At 41.2% G+C, this 21,121-nt stretch overlaps 1 protein-coding gene across 2 annotated transcripts in view; it reads left to right on the top strand.

Moving 5' to 3' along the window:
- The window catches only part of PKNOX2 (PBX/knotted 1 homeobox 2), a 268,356-nt gene that overhangs the window by 156,488 nt on the left and 90,747 nt on the right, over window positions 1-21,121 (top strand). The window contains exon 6 of one of the 2 annotated variants that reach the window (XM_088139091.1): window positions 8,030-8,121. The exons of the other annotated variant lie outside the window; for it this stretch is intronic. The gene's annotated coding sequence lies outside the window, so the exon portion shown is untranslated. The remainder of the gene's footprint in view (window positions 1-8,029; window positions 8,122-21,121) is intronic. 2 annotated transcript variants of the gene reach the window in all.

The raw sequence follows: 21,121 nt of genomic DNA, 5'->3' as shown, positions 1-21,121 counted from the left end.
CATTTCCATAAAAAACATTTTATTTCTCCCTTATCATTCTAAGCGTGCTTTATTTTCTGCTTTCTTTCAAAATAGACAGCTATGATGCTGCCTATTCCAGTTGAAGTACTCTTCCTTCCTGACCCTTCCTTCCCATTCAGCACCTATCAGGCACAGCTTTTTCAACAATATTGTTCTTGCCAGAATTCCTATCTAGGCACTATCTTCTTTGGACAGTGTAGCTCAAAATTTTTGTCAAAGCACACTTGGAGGATTAATTTTCCAGTAAGAAAGTCAAGGATCTACTTAGGATCTACAGTTTGAGGCAAATACATCCTCCTTTAGCAAGAGACAGGCGCTGGATGTTGCTAAGCCAGCTTCATGCTTCATTGTGCTTTTCCTTGTGAGCTCCCTTTCTTAGCAGGCCAGAAATAAAGAAAGGTGAGGGCACTTAATTTGGACAAGGACCCTCTGTATGCTCTCCATGAAACCTGAATCATTGCAAGATATAAATCCATGAATCTGTAAGGTTTTGCCATGTTATGGCTGGAGCTGGCTTAGAAAACAGAAGGAGGGTGGGAAGAATATCTTTACTGTATCTTTCCCCCATCCTCCTTTCCTCTCCCTCTAGAAGGATGGATTGAGGCAGTGTAAGGAAATCTGAATAACTAATCAGAGTCCTCATTAACCCCCTGCTGAGATGCTCAAACATTCACTTTGCTGTTTATGAAGCAGAAAAAAAATCTGCATTAAAATTGATGTGTTATTAATCCCACTGTTCTAGCCCTTTGGGGCACTGAATTCCCTTTATTTTGCCTGGAGCCAAACAGTATGAGGCATTTTCTCCAGGACAAGGCGACCGTCTATTATTTATTGGCCCAGCACAGATTTCCCATTGAGCAACTGTGTTAAACCTAGCCACTTTTGCACCATATTTTCCTCTTCCTCGTCCCCCTACATGCACACACACTCCATTCTCTCAGTTATTCAAATGTATTCACACATAACTTTATTCCAGGAGCATAAAGGTGACCCACACTGCTGAAAAGCACAAATATTCACACGCACACCATCATCAATACCCCCTAAACTGCGTCTATTTCTATATCAAGAAATGTCACAAAAATATTCTTTGGACTTGCAATTAGATTTGTAAACTGAGAAGAAGCATATTTGCCCATCCAGCCTAGCATTGTGTCCTCTGACTGGCAGCAGCTCTCTAGAGCAGTAAGCAGAGGACCTTTGCCATCATCTCTTCCTGACCTTTGTAGCTAGCCTGAATTTGTAAAATTCTAGATGTCTTCTCCCCTAAGTCAAAGATGAAGTTCAATTAATATTGAGAATACTTAGGTTAACATCAAAGGTGACCTGTGCAGCAAAATGTTGTAGCATGGAATATTCTTGTTCCAATCAAAACACCATTTCTCCATTCTGTGCCTGCATAGCAAACTCAGGCCTTACTTGGTTTTTTGGGGGGAACCTCCAGTTCTAGTCACATTCGGGTTTTTTGTTTGTTTGTTTTGCTTTTAAACAAAGTAATTCTTTTCCAATCTTTGAGTTTCTGTTACCTTCGGTTACCTCCTTATGCATGGCAATATGGTAAGTTCTGCTTAAAATGGGGAAGCTTCCATATGTGATGCCCTTCCGAACAAGAGACACAGTCTTGAGTGGTATCAATCTACAGAGCTCATTATAATACTGCTTTGTGAATGTTCATTCTTGGTTGGAGGAGAGAAGGTGGGAATAAACTGCAGTTTTAAGGTGTCTTTCGGAGGAAGAGCACAATCTTCGTCTTCAGATCAGCTGCCTAGAGAGTCAAAGGATCTTAATTGTTCTGAATACGGAATTATTTAATTCAGTAGGTTCTTGGATCGTGTATGTTAATTGATTTGTTTTGTTAGCACATTTCTCATTTTACATCCCCAGTTTTGACATACTTTTCTGCACTTCCTAATATTTCACAAGTTGCTATTTTTCTGACTTTTCGTAAGAAAGGCCAGCACAATGGTGTGGGCTGTGTATATGCAAACGTGTGCTATCTGCCTCCCACAAGGGATCAGTATGTAAACTGAGGCAGTTTGATAGATTTTGAGCTGAAGCTAATATATGAGTGGGTTCTGCCACCCCTGCTGCCCCCAGTTTCCAGATTCGCTTACCTCCCATGGTGTTCTCCTCTAGCCAAACCTGCCTGTTAATTAGGCATTTGGGGACAGACAGCTTGATATCCGCACCATTGGCCATTCTGTAGCCTCCAGGCCAGCTGGTTAGAGGGAAAGCAGGTTAATCATAAGTCTCCCCAGGCTCCTGACTTCTTCTTCTGGATTAAAGTTGGTAACTGATGTGTCTTCAAGGCAGATTTTTGTTTTTGTTTTTTGTAAGCAACAAAGAATTAGGTGGCGCCTTAGAGCCAAATGTGTTTATTGTGATGTAAGTGTTTGTGGATCACTATCCACTTCATCAGATGCTTCTGGTAAAATAACCTGCCCTCCAGATGTTGCTGATCAACTCCCATGTGCCCATCCCTGAAGGGAAAAATAAGGGATGCGGTCTTTGGAAATGGAACTCATAACTTTTCTAGGACATGCTAAACTACAAACTCCTAAAATATTTTGGGAGGAGGAGGAGAAACAAGCCTGCATCCTATTTAAACATGACAACATATTATGAAAATATGTTCGGACAGATGTTAATTTTATATACTTCTCTCTTGTTTACACACCATAATATAAAGCTGCTGTGATTCAGAGCAATCTTCAGCTTCCTATTTATGGAAGGGGTAGTTTGTTCAAATCACATTTGAATATAACAATCCAGGATTGAACTAGGGTTCAATCAGACACAAGCATTGTCAAGCCATGGGTTTGAGTTCAGATCTAATAGAAAATAGTACTTTGATCCAACTGAACCCCAAATCTTTCAAAGGAGGAGGAGGAACCTTTGAACTTGATGGATTCTCATATGGAGAATATCTTAAACATTTAACCAAGTTATTGTGTGAGTATATGAATCCACACACACACACACACACATATGTATATGTACAGGTAATATGCACATTTTTACATATATGCACAAATCTTGCGTCTCCATGTTTTTTAAGCTATGATCCAATACTTCATTGGCGGAAGCACCGCTGAACTGAATGGACTGAACTTGTGCTGGTAAAGTGGGTGGGGGGAGCAGAGTTTGTTGCCGGTTTTTGTTTTGGAATAAACAAAAAAAATACCATGGCTCCGGGATACTTTCTCATTTTGAGTTTTTGCTACATAAAACCACTTTAATAGCACAATCTTCAGAAAGAAGTTCCATTAAGTTTATGGGGATTACTTCGAGTAGCAATAGGATCATAGTTTGACCAATGGGCTCCCTTGGGGTCCTCCGTTTCCCATTCTCTCTGCCAAGTGTTGGAGGCTCACAGCCTTGCCACCTGGTGCAGAGCAACCTAAGAGAAGAGACCAGGGTTGGAAGAGGACTGTAAACCCTGGTAGCCGGATGGTTTCCTTTCCGCTTTGCCTTCGTATCACTCATACCCTTCCAAGTGTTGCAAGCTGGCAGACAAGATGCGATGAAACGTGATATTTCAGCCCGAAAAGCTTTCTTTAAGCAGTTGTTGGGAAAATGAAGGCAAGGTGAGACATTACTCAAGGAAAGAGTATCTGCTTTATTCCCCCAGCTCAAGAATGTCCAGGGTGACGGGGTCACCTAAATGCTCCCCCTCTCTCTCTCTCTCTCTCTCTCTCTCTCTCTCTCTCCTTCAAGAAGGTATCTGCTTAGTCCCTTGTTATTCAAACTGCATGGGGCTGCACTATAAATTTAGGGGACCCTGACATACAGTGCAGCACATTTCTTAACGCAGGTTAGCAGGAACTTTCAGCAGGAAACACTTTTTACATCCATCTATCCAAATGCTGGAGGACAAGGAAAGGTGACGTTCCTGAGAGGCCCACAGATCTGTAGCCAGCAGCTGTTCCAGGTAGCGGGCACTAATGCACAGCATGGCACTGTGGCACAGGTGGCTGAACCTTACAAGGTCATCAAATTTCATGAGATTTTGGCCATGTCGTTCTTAGGGTCCTTCAAGTTTTTAGTGTTGTCATACCAAACCTCATGTGATTTGGACCATTTTGATTTTTTAAAAAAACTTTCAAGTCATACGATCACCATCCAGAGAATCACTATGTCTAGGCAACATATTGCCACTGCACGTTATACAGAATTACGATATATATTTCAGCAAACTATGTATTTATCTTTGTTTGTTTGTTTACTTAGTTAAACCATTTATATGACTGCCCCTCTCAACATCTGGAATCTGGGCAGCTAGTGGTATATAGAAACATGCCAACAACGTAATACAGAAGTAAAAAGAGTAGCTTAAATGTCTATAACCAAATTAAGCATTCATAAACAGTACAATGCAACCAAGGTTCCTAATATAAAATCGGGGGGGGGGGAACCTAACCGCACTGGCCTCAACTAATATCCTGGTCCCAATGCCGGAGGACTTCAAGATCCTTGAACCAGGATTTCAAGACCCTCCAGAAGGCTAACAGAGTTGGGGGCATCCAAATCTTGGGGGCAGGATACTGTTCCATAGGGCAAGCATTGCAACAGAGAAGGCACATCCTCTGAACCCTGCTGATGATATTGCTTTACAGAAGGGAGTATGCCTACTCTGCTGCATTTGTGGGGATGAGAAGAAGCAGTTGGAGACAGGTGGTCCTTCAAATAATCTCATCAGTACAACTTGCAATGCAGTGGAATTATATGGGGATATGGCTGAGTGCCCAAAACTGCATTCTGGGCCAGTTGCAGCTCCTGAATGCTCTCATGTAGAGTACATTGCAATAATCCAACTGAGAGTGACTAATGAGTGAACAACTGTGACACACCCTCCTAATCCAGGAATAGGCAAAACTGGCACCCAAGATGGATTAATGCAAAGGCCTTCCTGCTCATGGCTGATCTGCTCATCAAGTAGGAGCCATGAGTCCAAGAGGATCCCCAAATTGTGTACCAACTCTGTCTGGAAGTATGTGTAATGGTATATGGGAGTGACCTTGGGAGACAGGAAGAAGAGCTGCAGACTAAACAATGGTCAGACAATTGGCAGCTGAGTCTGCAGAAGGAATGTAGGCATGGCAAACATCTCAGAAGGGACCCTCCCTAGTTTCTTGGACTGTAAAGGTGAGAGGGGAGAGGTATACTTTGGACTTGCAAGATTGATATTAGCCTTGCGAGGTAGTCCAGATAAGAAGCACACCCAGAAGTACTAGCTCTAACTTTATTGTAAGGTTACATTAACAGGATCTTATATTAAACAGAAATAATGTTGCTTCTACATTGGCAGAAAAGCTTAAATGCAGCACCAGAATCCCAAGGGGGACTTCTCAGTCTGCTGTCCAGATGCTAATTTTTGATAGGAACTTCAAAATCCTTGCTTGCTCTATTCATAAAGTTCTGGATCTTTAGACTTGGGCTGCACAATCTTTCAGATTGAGAATGCCTTCAGTTAAAGAGAATGAGCTTTTCAAATAACTATCCTTGTGGAGTATGACACATGGGCCATATTATAAAAAGTCTGAATTGTTAATATGGTGGCAATTCTCAGCTAAGGATTTTTTTTTAATTAGATTCTGGACTCCTGGTTTCTAGCCCAGCATCTTAACTAACTTGCTCTCTCATGGATGCACAAATCTGAGCTCTGAGACAGGCTGCAGACCAGGGTTTCTCAACCGTGGCAACTTTCAGATGGGTGGACTTCAACTTCCAGAATTCCCCAGCCAGCCTTGCTATCTGGGGAATTCTGGGAGTTGAAGTCCACCCATCTGAAAGCTGCGAAGGTTGAGAAACACTGCTGTAGACCCTGGAAATTAATTAAAGCTTGATAGCAATCTGGATACAAAAACAGCAATTAATTGTACACTGTTTTCTGTAATGGTTTCCTTTTTTGTGGTTTCTATAATACTTTTATTTGAGCCAAGTAGTTTAGAACTGTTTCGGTATTGTATTAGAAAATGATTTACCCTTCACTGACATTGTGAAGCGTGCACATATTTAGACTACTAAACGGTGAGAGTTGAAATGTTTAAAGTAAACACCCACCTATCAGGACACTAGAACCTTAGAAATATTGCTTTAATTGCCCAGGCGCAGTTAAACCTTTCTTAAACCGAATGGAGTCCAGGTATTACATTCATCTGTAATACAGTGAAAATAACAACATTTTCTGCGTACCATTATGAATCACAAAGAGAACCTGTCACCTCACTCAAGGATCTCAAGACCTTTTGGTTGATGTTTTACAATATGCAAATGTATGTAAATATAACTGTTGGAAAGCTAGATGATTAATGGACTGAAGGCCTTTAATAACTTTGATTGGTTTGCACAGAAGAGACTTTAAAAAGCATTTGGCCTTCTAGCTGTTCTTCTGGACACCTGAGTGCTAGAACATTAGGAATTCCACAGGTGAGCTTGGTGAAATAGAGCAAGTAATACGGAAGGTACCAAATGACCTCAAATAACACTCCTGACAAGTACATAGCCATAATGCTTTAGCTTCCAGAGGTAAAGTCCTGTTTTAGGAAGTGCAAGGGAGAGAAAGTCTCCAGCAATCTATTTTTTTTTTTTCCTATTGTCATTTAGTTGGTTGAATTAGCGTTCAGAGTTCTTGCAAATGAGAAAGAAAATTTCAGAGCCCTTTTGATGGAAGGAGTGAGGTGTTCTTGCCCTTACTTAGTTACAGAATGGCTGAAGAGCATGTCCCTATTTCTGTGCATGAATGTTCATTCTTTCAGTGTACACGTTCATTGCCTCCCTGGTTTCCCACTCTTTCATCAAGTTCCAAGGGAGGAGGGAACTTCTCCCAGTGGTCCTTTCCAGACTGGGAAATCGGGGAATCTTCTGACTAATGGAAAAATGTGCATGATCTACAGAAACACCAGCAGCAGCAGCGTTCTTTGCTAGCTTCTGATGGCTTTTTCTATAATGGCACCATTCTCATTGGTTAAGTAGAGTTCTGCCCTGGAAAAAATTGTCTATCCAGTTCCTCTGCTCGTGCATTTGGCCACAAAAATCACTACAAGCATGGTCTTTGGGGGCGGGGCGGGGACCACCTGGACATGTATCACTGAATGAAGGTCTAGGCCTTATAGCTAAGACGGCCTCCAACCCAGAAATCTTTTTTCTTTCAAATGCAACAAAACTGCGATTATCCTCCTCCTTCCTCCTTTCCTTCCTTCAGAGCCCTTTGATAAATAAAGTCTACTAGATGCAGTTGTAATTCTGCTCTATGACACACCCAAGTGATTTTAGAAGGCCAGTGTCGCTGCTGTCCAGAGTCAGAAGAGAAGGAACAGAGAGAGAGAGAGGCAGGATACTGGAAGGGAGGAAGTGTCAGGAATTGCTGGGGGTAAGAAACTGGGAAGTGAGCCCACAAGAAGTATGTTTGGTCCTACCACAGCTTGAGCTGCACCACTGGTACAACAGCAAAGAAACAGATGGAATGACGTGCAACTGTTTGGCACCAGTGTGGTAACAGGCCGAACCAATGATGTAAATTCTAGACACAACATCCAGTGTATGCAAGCCCCCAAAGGAAAAAGAAGTGAAAGTTCCTTTGGGTGGATAGAAAAACCAGATAGGGGTTTGCTTGACATAGCTGGAGTGGAATATGGCCTCTCCTTCTAGAAACTGGCACTAAAAAAATTGCCTTTCCCAAAAGACAACGACAACAAAGGGTAATCATTTTGACAGGGAGAGCTAAATAGGGTCACTCTGGGTGTGGGGTATTTTTGCAAGGATGTTGCACGCCTTCAGTCTAGCTCAGTTTTTTTTTTTTAATTCAAATTTTAAAAAACCCAAATAAGCAACCTATTTGGCTTCTTACGTCCAGCAGCATTTTGGATAGAAATAACCAGAGTTGGTTTAGCTTCTGTTGGTTTTGTAGACTGTTTTTGTTTTGGTTTGGTTTTTTGTGGGGGGTGGAAATTGCTATGAAGAAGCATCCTTTTTTCTCCAGCTGATGGTTTTATCTGTCTCTTTTCAGGTGACTCTACTCTGGCTGGAAGCAGCAGCTTTTGTGCAGCTGGCAGTGGGGAGAGTTTAGAAAGGCAGGCAGTTCCTGGAGCCCACTCCATAGTAAGCATTGCATTTCAATCAGTTCACATAAAAAGCAAGAGAGTGGATGATTTCCATCCCAATCAGTGAACAAAAAATGGGCTAGCTTGTGCCTGAAACTGATGGGGAACACACATATTGATATTTCATGGGATGGATTATTAGAAACTCTGTGTGTTTATACGTACCTATAGCTGATGTATCTGAATGATAAAAAGGTCTCTCTGGAAGCCTAATTTTGGGAAAGGATATGATTTGGACCATCTGCCTCCACATGCACATCAATATACATCAGAACACACTCATAATATAATACACACAAGGGGGTGGAGGGTGGTCAGGCAGTGTTCACATGAGACATGGGTGTTGGCTTAAGGAAAAGATAATGTCTGTTAGAATGAGACATTCTCAAATGGGAAGCTGCTATGTCTACTGAAAGAAGCAATTTGAAGATACTCTAAGAGTATTATGACTCCAGGAAGAAATCTGTTCCTGTGGCTTTTAACAATTTAACTGATTAGTTTTTAAAAAGCATGATGCTTTAAAAAAAAACATACAAAAGCACTCCCTCTGATGACTGTTTTACAGAAAACACAGTTTCTCTTGGATATGTGGAATTTAGTTTCCTGCTCTCTCTCTCATCACTGGGACAGCTTTTCCCAATTTGATGTAATCCAGATCTGCTGGTAGAGGAGTGTATGAGTCTCCTCCTCCTCCAATCTTCTACCTTTTTACTGTCTCACCTCCCAGTTCTTTTCCCAATCTCTACTCATCACTTTTCACAGAATCCACATATGTGCATGCAAAACATATAGGGAAGAAGTTAGAATGTCACTTCTCCCAAATCCCATATTCTTTTCCTTCTGAATATATAGAGACCAAGGCAGAGCTATTTATCTTGCTCCTAACCTTCAATCTATCTAGACTCTCTGAAGAGGATAATAGTGTCCTGCAGGATCAGACCAAAGATTTATTCCACCCTGTTTCCCTACGGTGGCCAACCAGATGTTTCTAGGAAGCCCATCAAAGTAACATGAGGGCAAACCCCCAACTCCCCTGTTGTTCCCCAGGCAACTGCTACACTGCTTCTGCTCCTTGAGATGGCTCGTAGCCATTCACAACTCCTCTTCTAAGACATTACTGTAGTCCAAACAGGATGTTAATGGAGCATGGTTAATGACAGAGAGGGCAGGACTACCTTGGAAGGTCACAGCTGGTACTCCATCCAAAACTGATGAAATGTTATTGTGCAAGTAAACTAGTCCAGGTGGAAGGTGACCTAAGCCAGAAGTGTGCAGCCTCTGGCCCTTAGCCTGATTTCATGCAACCCTCAGCTTAATTTCAAAAGCCCTTTGCAAGCAATCAGTTCAGACCTCTGCTAAGACCCATTTTTTCTTTTCCTGAGAGCCAGCTGCTAAGGAGAAAGAAATGGACAACAGAAAGAGAATTAGAGAAAGGTATTTCAGAGTGAAAACAAAAAGTGGTGATCTGAAAAATCTACTTTTAGGTCTGCTCCAATCACTGCTTGCCACCATTGGCCTCCAGAAGATTACTTCTAAGGGAAAGCAGCCCCTAAGTCTCCTAGATGAAAAGCAGGATAAAAATGTCATAAAGGAATAAATAAAAATTTTAATGATCAGGATATTGCATACAAGCCTTGTAGGATTCATTAAAAGCCAGTTGCTGCTGATCAGAGCTAAAAGGCTGTTAAGTTGCGCTTTGAGAAGATGGGAGAGCTGTTCTGCCAAAGAAAGATGATAGCAAGTTTGTTTATTCCAATTTCTGTGTTGTGAAAACTTCCACACTGTTCCAAAGTACCCTGGTGTAACTTGGCCCAAAAATAGTGATCCAACTGATAACTTGAGCATAGGCTAATATTAAATGGACTATTTGGAAAAGTTGACTTAGAATCTGCTCCAAGAACAAACATGGGTTTCCAACAGCCTTTTTTCAAGTTTCCATGATATTGTTTTTTCTTCTGTAGTGAGAAATCAATAGAGCAAGTACATTAGATGCCTTCATTGCTAATCTCTCTGTACAGTTTTGTTAGGCTGTTGCAAGAACTATGAAGAAGTGTGGTTGTTGCACACCCCAAGTTGGTTTGTTTTTTATTTTTCTCCAGAACTTTGATTCCAAAGAGCACTGTTTGGCTGTCCCCAACCCCCCCCCCATTATGATTCTGATTCAGTACTCTGCAGATGTGATCAGGACAGTCAAGAGATTTTGTACAAAAGCTTGTTCAGTTAGAATCTGTAGAGCCTTTTTCTGCCCTGATAAATAACTCCTGTTTGCTAACTGTATTTAGATAGATCACAACACTCGAAAAAGCATACTCCTTTTGGTGAAAATGGTATTGATTTTTCAAAAGGAATGCTACCTTTTTTTCTCACTTATTTTCTGTTAAAGACAAGGGCAAAATATTTCTTAATTTAAAATTGGCTGATATGGCCCCTTCAACTTGAAGTTTCCAAATAGTCTTCAAGGACAGACCCATGTAGAACCTGTTTCAAGTATCCAACTTTGAATCAGTAGGAGCAGAATTGATTGTTGATAAGGCCCCCTGTTCTGATACCACAATTGCTGTACCAGCCAAGCTGGATAAAGCTCTCCCATCACCACAGAATCCACCTACTGATCCAGCAGAAGCTAGCAGGAGAACCTTGCAGGAGGACCTTGAAGTTAGATACCTACTGCATAAGGGGCAAGGCAATGCTTCCAGAGTTTTTTGGAGGAAGGGGATGCTAGACAGCCTACAGGTTTCTGGACAAACAGCCACTGTCTTGCTGGGATTCAATTTCACCCTGGTAAGAACATATATAACATCTCCTCCTTGGCACAGGCTGGAGATGTAAAATTTCATTTTAACAAAAGCTCACCCCAAACTGATAGAAGACGTTTTCAAGCAGATGTTGAACAACAAGGAGAATGGGCCAAGTCTTGTGGCACCCCACATGCAAAATGGCTCTAAATGGAATTATGAAAAGTTGGAACTGGAAGGAATGCAAAGGAGGCAAAATACCATAGCCTTGTCAGTGTATTGAACAGAAAAGTAAAAAATGCAGCTTTTCATGTGGAGAGGTGCATCGTGGAGACTGAAATTTCCCCTTCTGTCCAGTAATTTCCACTTGATTGTTAGATGCTGTTGTTCAAAGTAGATTAACTATATCCACTAAAAGTCCCCCCTATTTTTTATTATTATTATTCCAGTGTTTTTATTACTGACACATCTCTGGCTTAAAGATTAAAATAGGATGAAAATGGGTTATTTGTAACTGTTACCTTCAGACCTGTGGAGAGCTAGTATGGAGCAATGGTTGTAGTGCTGGACCAGGAGCAGGGAGACCTAGGTTGCAGTCTTCCCTTAGGCACAGAAGCCAGCTGGGTGGCCTTGGGCCAGTCACTCCCTCTCAGCCCTAATCAGCATCAGGGTCTGCAACAAGCCAGCTGAAAAAACAAGACTTCTTGTTGCATCATACATTGATAAGATTCACTAAACAAGTGCAGTGTAAAACAAGCAGACCCTGCAAATAAATGGAGCAAATGCTGCAAGGAAGATCACAATCTTCTGGCCTGTTACAGCATCTTCTCTTGACCTGCCCACAAAAGGCACAACTTGTTTCTTTACACTATTTGTTTTGGGAGGAGGAGAACTTCAAGAGATTTTATCGGCATTCTTTGAATTGGGCAAACCTGGCCCAGATGCCCCAAAGAATGAAATCTTTGCTTAGCTCAGAATATCACTAGTGGATTCCCACTCTTCATATGCCTCCTGCTTATTTATTTTTCTTGCCTGGCAGTCTATGCAGTGTCAGAAGACTAGAAATAGTAAGAGAAAGAACAATTCTTCTGGCATAGTGTCCTTCTGGGACATTGGAAAAAGTTAAGGTGATAGCTAGAGGCAATCTTTAAGCACTGCTTGGAGCATTGTCAACATACAGCCCAAACCATTTGCTAGAGATAGACACAAAACTTGCACCTCCAAATCTTGATAACGAGGCAGAGTTTTCTGATGTGTTTTAGGACAGAAGAACGTTTGAATGTTTTATCAGCTTCTGCTAACAAATCACAAAATTAAAACTGCAAAATCCAACCAGCAAAAGAATTGTTTTCCTTTGTTTTTCCCAGTGAAAATCCTGTCCCCTATCCATACTAGTGATATTGCTAACTTCCCCAAGACATTCTAGTCTTCCAGAATTAGGAAACATATGGTTCTGTGTATTGGTGCCCTGGGTAGTAAGCCGCCAGCATCGCAGCTTGAAATGTGTCCCAATCAATGTATTCCCAGGATCTTCATTGGTCTTACCACCTTTTGTTCTTCTCATCCCTGTTTACATATACATGCATGAAGGGCTCATCTACACATCCTAGTTGCCACAGTAATTATTTTCTTAGAATATCTTCTCATAGAGGAACTTCAATCTTGTTGCCAACCCACTGCTGAGGAAAGTTGAAGTTGGTCTGTGTTCTGGCTTGAAAGTACTGTTTTCCCTACTGTTGCAAAAGGAGGTTTCCCATGGGGACATTCTAGTGTGCATGGAGAAGGAGCCTTTGGAGATCAGTGACTGCTGGGCTCCAATTAGCAGGACCATCCCTTTCCATCTGGCTGGAGGGCTCTACATCTCCTTGGCAATTTTTGCTGTGGTTGTCCAGGGGTCCTGACACCTCACTGGCACAGCTATATTTCTTCATATATTATTGGGGTTTGGGCATGGGAATTTCACCTCATATAAGACAGACTGCAGCTTTACAAAGAAATCAGTATTCCCACTGGTAAACAAAAGTTTAAAAGGCAGATCTTCACCCAGGGATGGAAGTGAGAAAGGACCAGCCTTAACATCCTAATCATCTTCTGACCAAGAACTGCTGAACTCAGGGAAGCTCAGTCCTGAGTGTGGATATTGAATGAGCCTGCCTAGGTGCTTTGCTGAACTCAAGGATTTACTAGACTCAGAGAGAAAGAGAGAGAGAGGAGTTTTAAAATATTCTTCCTCTCTCCCTCATCTGATAAATGTGAGCCACTAGTGGCATTCCTCAGGATTTGACTGCCCCATCAATATAGAGGGAGCATGAATCCATACATATTCATTTGGAAGTAAGTCCCATGCATTCAGTAGGGGCATTTGCTAAAGCTCGTGGACATAAGCATATCAGCAAGAATGATTCTGTGGGTGTGGGTGTGGGTGTGTATGTATGTGTGTGTGTGAAGTAATCTTCAGATTTTCAAATAGGAAGGCTAATTTGAGCTGGGAAAGCCAGTTTGGTGTAGTGGTTAAAGATACCAGGTTAGAAACTGGAACTTCATGCGTTCTAATCCTGCCTTGGACATGAAGCCAGCTGGATTACTTTGGGCCAGTCTTTTGGCCCTAGGAAGAAGGCAATGGAAAGTCACTTCCAAAAATGATGCAAAGAAAACTGCTGATACACTGTGGAGTCTCAGGAACCATGGCTGGGCTTCCATCTTTCTCATACCATAGCAATAACAGACAATTCTGCTTGGAGTCTTTGGAAATGGATTGGCGTGTCAGGCAAATAAATAAATATTAAATAAGGAAATAAATGTAGGGTGTTATTGGCAAGCCAGGCAGCAGGATGCCCCCATAGATGCCTGGGAGATGGGGAATTGACTGGGATCCGTTCTGGGCTCCCTTGCATTGTTAAATGGGTCTGGAGGGTCTCAACCAGGCAGTTTTCATACAAGCCCTATAGAAGGTGGTGAATTTCGCCATCAAAATGCAGGAAACCAGGCAAAGGAAAGAATGAAATATTCAGCCGCTATTTACAGAATTGATTTGAAGATCAAGAAGTTACGAGCAAGCTAGATGAAAAGGATTAAGTCGGAAGCGTGAATGGAGGCATGCTATGGTGCAGAATTAAATTGGCATTTCAGCTGCTCAATACTTTATGTGGATTTTATGAACAAGGAGAAAGTGGGGCAGGCATGCTGATACAGCCATGCTTTTCAAAGGATGAAGCAATCTTTCTTTCCAGTGTGGGGAGGCCTGGTGTTCCTTTCCCCATTCTCAGCAACCACCTCCCCCTCTATATACCTCCTTGGGTTTAGCTTTTTCCCCTCTACATCTTGACAATATGCAGGGAAGGGACTTTCTGACCCTCACTCCATGACCTTTCCTCGTCAGCATAACCCAGGGGAAATGAAGACTGCGTGATGGAGCCAAAAGAGGCAACTCCTTGCTTTTTATTGCCTTTGGTGGTCAACAGAGTCTTCTCCTTAACACTTCTGCATTTCTGATCAGATGTGGGGCATTGCTGTGCTGTCCTAGCAAAATCATTCTCTCCCCACCACCAGATTACTGTTTCCCTCCTTAATATAGGGAAGTTTAGAAAGCTGTCTAAAGACTAGTCAGGTACCCATATTTTGTTAAGCCATAATACAGTTTATTTCATTTTGGCTTAGATGGTTATGTGATTCCAGGAGCTGTCATTTGGTTTAGTGGTAGGAGGGATAATTGGGGGGCGTGGGGGAATGAGTGAAACCAGCCGTACTGATAAATATTGCCTTCTCAGACCTTCTCTATGCCTAATAGTAGGGCCAGCCCTCATAACAGGAATTTGGGGAAAAAGAGAAGAGAATGAGTAAAACTTATGATTTTAACGAGGACTACTTGGAGTGGCATGCTCTTCAAATAAGTGCCATTTCTCAGGCATCTCTGGGTCATCCTGTATTTTTTTTTTAATGATTCAGCAGCGTATATTCCAACTGAGTCTCTTTTAAAAAAGCAAAAACAAATTGCTGCTGCTACATGAAGTCATGCCATTAATCAGGAGAAACTAAAGACGAAATGGGCAGGAGGATCATTTTTCTGCTGCTGCTTTGATAGATGAACTGAGTTCAGGGTAGGTGGTTAGATTTGTCTTCATGAGAAGCTGGAAGGAGAAAGTCAAACTAATCTCTGTTGTCTGTCCCATCTGCTTTTCTTGTGGTTTTTATTATCTTACCACTCATGAGTAATCATGGTCTTTCAGATCACATAGACCCTTGAAGTTAGGTTATGCTACTGTAATGTGTAGGAATTCTAGATTAGCCATAAAAAGCCACAAAAAGGAAAGATGAAACTAATTAGGCTGAGTGGGTTTCCTTATTTTACAAGTAATTCCTGATCTCTTTCAGTTGTCTTCATGGTAACTTATTCAGTGAATTAGTCAGGAGCTGCCTCTGTTATTGTCTTTGAGATTTTTATCCATCCATTTTAAAAAATGACATTTGATGGGGCCATATGAAAGTTTGTTGCTATTTATCAGAAGAATCCCTAATTTGGGGCCTATTTCTATGATAGATTAGTGCTTTTGTTGTCATCTTTGTCTTATGGGAACTGCTTTCCTGTAATGTTGCTCCCCCAAGATGTCATGGTCTAGCCTTGGGATTCTCCCTGAAACCTGTATAAACAAGCTGTTTCAAGTGCCTTTCCTAAGGTCGCCATGCATCCAGATGTATAAATAAGCCATTTCAAGGTGTAGGCTTTGATTGAAAGGACAGCAGCCCATTTTAATGCAGGAAAGAGAAGTCAGTAGCTACACGGAAGGCTGACTGTGAGGATCAGGTCATGGTAAGCTGGATATGAACTTCAGAAGGACCTTGCTCATAATTAGCCTAGAAGCAGGGACTTCCTACTCCAAACTTCCCAGTTGGTAGGACTAATCCATCCTATTTTGCTCTTCTTTGGTTTTCAGCTACTGGGATTAAGGACGGTTTTTCCCCTCCTAATATTATAAGGATCAAGCACAGCTCCATTTAGTCCTTGGTGAATTTTTGCAAGGCTCAACATGTGTATTTTTGCTGCAGAAACATCCATGGAACTGCATGAAATCTGTGACAGCTTTACACCATTATTTCAAGATTCATAGCTGTAGGTCCCCAGTGAGAAAGAGCTGTCCAAATCTTTCCAGCAAACAGAATGCTGTTCCTGGCATATTTACTGCAGCAAAGCGAATTTGTGTCCCAAAGATAAATAGAGTGTTATCAGCAACAGCTGTCTCTCATTTTTATTTGTTTTTATATTTAACTATACGTTCAATTCTCTCTTTAAAAAAAAAAAAAGCAAAAACCCAGAACTGTAAATCCTATGACAAGCGGCCCTGAGATTTAGTAGCTTGGGTTGCTTAGGGGCTGTGATTTAGGAATACATTTATGGTACACAAGACAATTATTTAATGTGCCATAGTGCCACCCTCTGGAGTATGCAAAAATCAGAACGAAGTGAGAGGTCACATTTCATCCATAATACAGTTGAAATTGCCATTTGTTTGCTCTGGGCAGTGCCTATCTCAGTATCTGTTCCTTCCCTTTTCTCCCCTGGATAGTTTGAGAATATAAGTCCGCCCATCTTCTTACAAAAGTACTCAAAATGTAGGCACATCTTAGATGAAAAGTAGGATGCAGGGTAGAATTTTTACTGGTATTTGGTTTCCTACTTTGGATCCATCCAGTTCAGGGGCTCCTTATACTATCTGGATCTCAGAAAAGATTCAGTCCTGATTCTCACAGGCATGGAAGGGCTGTAATAGAAACCTAAGGCTGAGAAGAATTTCATGGCCATTCCTAAAAAAACAGTTGAGTCAAGGGGTGGAAAACCTGTGGCATTCCTGATCCTACTGAAATGTAGTTCTCACTTAGTATGGTGAGGAATGCTGGGAGTTGTAATTCAGCTGGATGGCCACTGGTCCCCCATCCTTGATTTATCCTGAAAGGGGTTTACGTTTTGAGAGCCAAGTATGAACTCCTCCAAGATTTAAAGCATCATCGTTTCCTTTACTCAGCTCAGGAGGATCCCTAAAGATTATCTGGGGAAGAGAAAAGCACTAGTGAATTCCTGGCTCCCCAGCATGTTCTACACTCTGCTCTCTTTTTCTCCTTAAAAGCAAACATGTCCTCACTAGGTTTGTTGCATTTAAGCAGAGAATGTGGCATTCATATCTGTTGGGTTAAGGATTTAGCCCAACATACCCCAGCCTAATGCCTTCGATCAATGTTGGACTTTAATTCCCCAAAGACCGTCCTGGCTTGGACTCCTGGGAACTGAAGTCTAGGATTGTTGAAGGCCAGCAAATAGGGAGGGCTGAAATAACTCACAAGTGACAGATACCACATCAATGGAAGAATGTTGAAATCTTGTTTTGCCTGGGTTGAGTCCTTTCAAGCTTTACAATTAGATCTGGTTTATTTTTCTCGGGGGGAGAGTGTGCTGCTAATTCCTACATTGGAGGATACACCTCTCAAGTGCTCACAGAGCAATTAACATGATACAGAATTAACTCATTGCTGCTCTGAGGAAGACTTAGTGTCATTTTAATAGGACGCTAATTGGCCTAATGGGTTTCGTATCAACAGGATATAATGAACGTTTCTTTAATGAGCTGATTGTTTGGGGGACCAGTTTTCAAAATGTACTTTATTGGTACTAATCCAATTCATTCCTCATCTAAGTATTAAAGTTTCATAAAAGTTGTGAAAACTTCAGTATGCAGTGGGATTTGCATATGTCTGTGTGTGTATACATACACACACACACACACACATGCCTTTGAACTTGGTGTTGGAGAAAAATTCAATTCAATTTATTTGATTTAGGCACCACCCAACTCCAGAACAATTCTGGGCGGCTCATAACATAACAAACAAAATAAAATACAATATGAACAAGGAAAGGAAAAACCCAAGCTAAATAGAGAACAAAGTATATAGCAAAGTTATCTAAAAAGTAGATAACACAATGGCAGATCCAGCCATTAACGCAGAAAACATCTATACATTCCACAAGGGGTTCCAGCCACCCTAGTCCAGAGCCTGGGAAAACAGCCAGATTGCCATCAGGGTAGGAGTCCTGCAGATGTCAGGAGGAACCCCTTTTCTGGGGGTGGCACCGTGACACAGAAAGCACCCTTCCTGGGTCCTGAAAGGAGACCCTGTTTAATAGAAGGGATCCGGAACATACCAACCCTGTTGGTTTGTATCTGCCGGGCAGACACCATGGAAGATAGGTGCTTCCCTTAAAAAACCAGACCCTATACCATGGGCAGCCAAGGAAACAAACCGATGGATCATCAAACAAATCAACCCAGAATTCTCACTCAAGGCAGAAGTGACCAAGCTTAAATTATCTTACTTTGAACGCATTGTGTGAAGAGCTAGCTCTCTGGAAAAAGCTCTAATGCTGGGAAAGGTGGAAGGAAAGAGAAGAGGATATATCCCCAGTTACGTCAGGATGAGATGCATTGTCATGAATATGGGATTATTTGGTCCACTGGCCAGGTAGACACCACTAGAATATCCACAAGTAGCACATGAAGGCTGAAAACCAACCCTGCTGTTTGTTTCTCCAAATGGAAATGCAAATGTAAGCGCTCTCCAAAGGCCAATATCCATGAGAGATTTCCAAGAAAGAGGAGCTGAAAGCTAGTGTGATCATCACAAGCTTTATCAAAGGTAAATGCTTACAGGAGTAAACATGCAATGCACCCCAAGTATATAGGCAATGTTCCGCCGGGTTTGTAAAGCTTTTATACCCAACAGAGTGTCCATTAAAAATATGTGAGGGACTAAATTAGCCTGTGAAATGCCTTCCCTGTGAACTTCTAAGGACTCTGCACCTGTATTACCCCACATATATTCCCAGGCCATGGTATGCATCTACTATTTTTATACTAAAAGCCCATGCAGTGGTTAAATATGGTGCTAGCTTGATCCAGGGTATACACTATTCTACTCTCAACAAATAGTTTTCAGAGGTAGGCAAGTGTACGTACCCATCTAAGCCATAGGTTTGCTTAACTACTGAACAAGCCACACCAGGCAACACAGTAAGCTGATTTATGAATTACGTTGGCTGGGTTCACACAGTATGCTGAGATAAAGCCAAGCAAACTCCATCATGGCTTAGCACACATGGAATCTAATGCTGCACCAAAGTTTGTTCTTGCAGTTTCTCAGAAGCTTTCATTTTGTGTGAAAGAGGTTTCTGTTTTTCTGTCTTATTCTGGGAGTGCTTGACATTTTCTTTCGGATTTCTATTAGTGGTGATAGGAAAGTTTTTGCTGAATATTGTTGGAAGTGGTAGTAGTGGAAACCCAGTTGTCTATTGCCTCTAACAAGGAGCTTTTGTTTAGCTAACAAGCCAATGGCTGATGATTGTTCAAAATTTTGGGGCCCAACTCTAAGGCAACATGAGACATCACTACCTTAGATCAGGTGTGGGTAACCCATGGTCTTTAGCAGAATTCTAGTGACTTTAAATGCAAGCAAGCAATCCAGACTTCTGGCAATAGGTCAGAGCCTGCCAAATAGAGGAAAGAAGGGACTGTTGTGTTTTTATCTTGTTTACCAAACCAAGCTTGTCTTGCCTTAGTCATGCAACACTTTTACTAGAAGCTGGAGGAAATGGTATGAGAAGCAGGAGTATCATGTGCTATTCTTCCTCAGATAATAATGGCCCGCTGTTCAGCCTTAACATTCTTGCCTCTCTTTTAAGAAAGAAACAATAAAGATTTAGTTTCAAAAAAGACTAGAAATGTTCCTCAAAGCTCTTTTAAGGAAAGACATTAAAACGTGTATTCAGAAAAACAGACAGGATGATATAGTGACTAGAGATAGCAACTTAAAATAGTGAAGTTTCAGTTTAGATCTCTAATCTTCAATGAAGTTAACCCATCAGGTTGTTCTGGAAGTGGAGTGGGGTAGGGACCATCCACACCACCCTAGATTCCTTAGAGAAAAGATGAGTTTGAAAAAAATCCTATGAGACTAACGCTATGAGCATTAAATATGGTTGGAATTAACTTTCCTATTATCATTTCTTTGTTTAGGTTCTCTGTTCATCAGTGGGACTATTTAAAAATAATGAACCTCTAAGTATCTTTGACAAAGGAAGAAATACACCAACTTCTGCTAAAATCAAACTTTGTATCAGCAAGAGTAGATAATTTAAACTCAGTCTGATGGGAATAATCTCAAGAGTTTTGGTACCCTAGATATTAATTAAAATAGTCCTTAGAAGCAGAGAAGGTTCTCCTCTCTTGATGAAAGCAATGAATCTAGCATTTTATCCCACCATCATTCTGGCAAAAGAAAAAGAATGATTACAATGCATAACTGGAGCTATCTTCTATATGTTTACATCCTGAAATGTCTGGCCTCTTAGTGAATATCAAATGATGTGGATATTTATATTGTGCTGTTTACAGTGGATTTATAACCCTAACGTTAAGTAGTACACATTAGGAATTGTTAGGAATGGCTGTACCTAAATGTTAGATTCTGCTTCTCATTTCATGCATTTCATGCAGTTGCCCCCCCCCTGCTACACACACACACACACAAGTACACACATTATACTATGATATGATATGATATGATATGATATGATATGATATGATATGATATGATATGAAAATTATCAGCCCAAATCAATCCACTGAAGGATGAAGGATTCTTCATTGAAGGTTATGGACCCTAATCTATCATGCTGGTCCAAGGCAGGTTGGTAGGTAGATAATTTCGGCTTCCTAGTCTAGGCTGAGAAAGGGTGACTGGATCAAAGTCACCCGGATGGCTTCCATGTCTAGGGGAGGACTAGAACTTGGATATCCCACTCCTACTCCAGTCATAATCATCTTATAATTATTCTCTTTATGTGTGTGTGTGTGTGTGTGTGTGTGTGTGTGTGTGGTATATACATTTTTGCACACATTTCTACAAGCATCTGTGCGCTATTCCTATTGGGCAGTTTTGCAAGCAATATTCCATTATATATTTTGGGGCATTATTGTCATCAGTGTACTGATCTTTGAAATGCAACTTTCTCTAAGGAATCCTTTAAAAAAAAAGAGGCGTGTAATTGCAAAATAGGGAAAAGTACAACTCCTATACGATAATTGTTCTTCAATATGCATATATTCTCCTGGTGTCCTCCAAAGGTGTTCCAAGGATTTACATTAAAGATATTGTTCTTACATATCAGGAAGATACCAGATTTGGAAAGTTTGCTGTATAAATTAGGAAATGTGAATC

Source organism: Python bivittatus, unplaced genomic scaffold (genome assembly GCF_059951505.1).
Source record: "Python bivittatus isolate LINGU-HERP-01145 unplaced genomic scaffold, Pbiv_v1 ctg000320_np1212, whole genome shotgun sequence".
Classification (NCBI taxonomy): domain Eukaryota; kingdom Metazoa; phylum Chordata; class Lepidosauria; order Squamata; family Pythonidae; genus Python; species Python bivittatus.
Note: the sequence above shows the minus strand (reverse complement) of the source record. Positions and strands in the feature narration are given on the sequence as shown.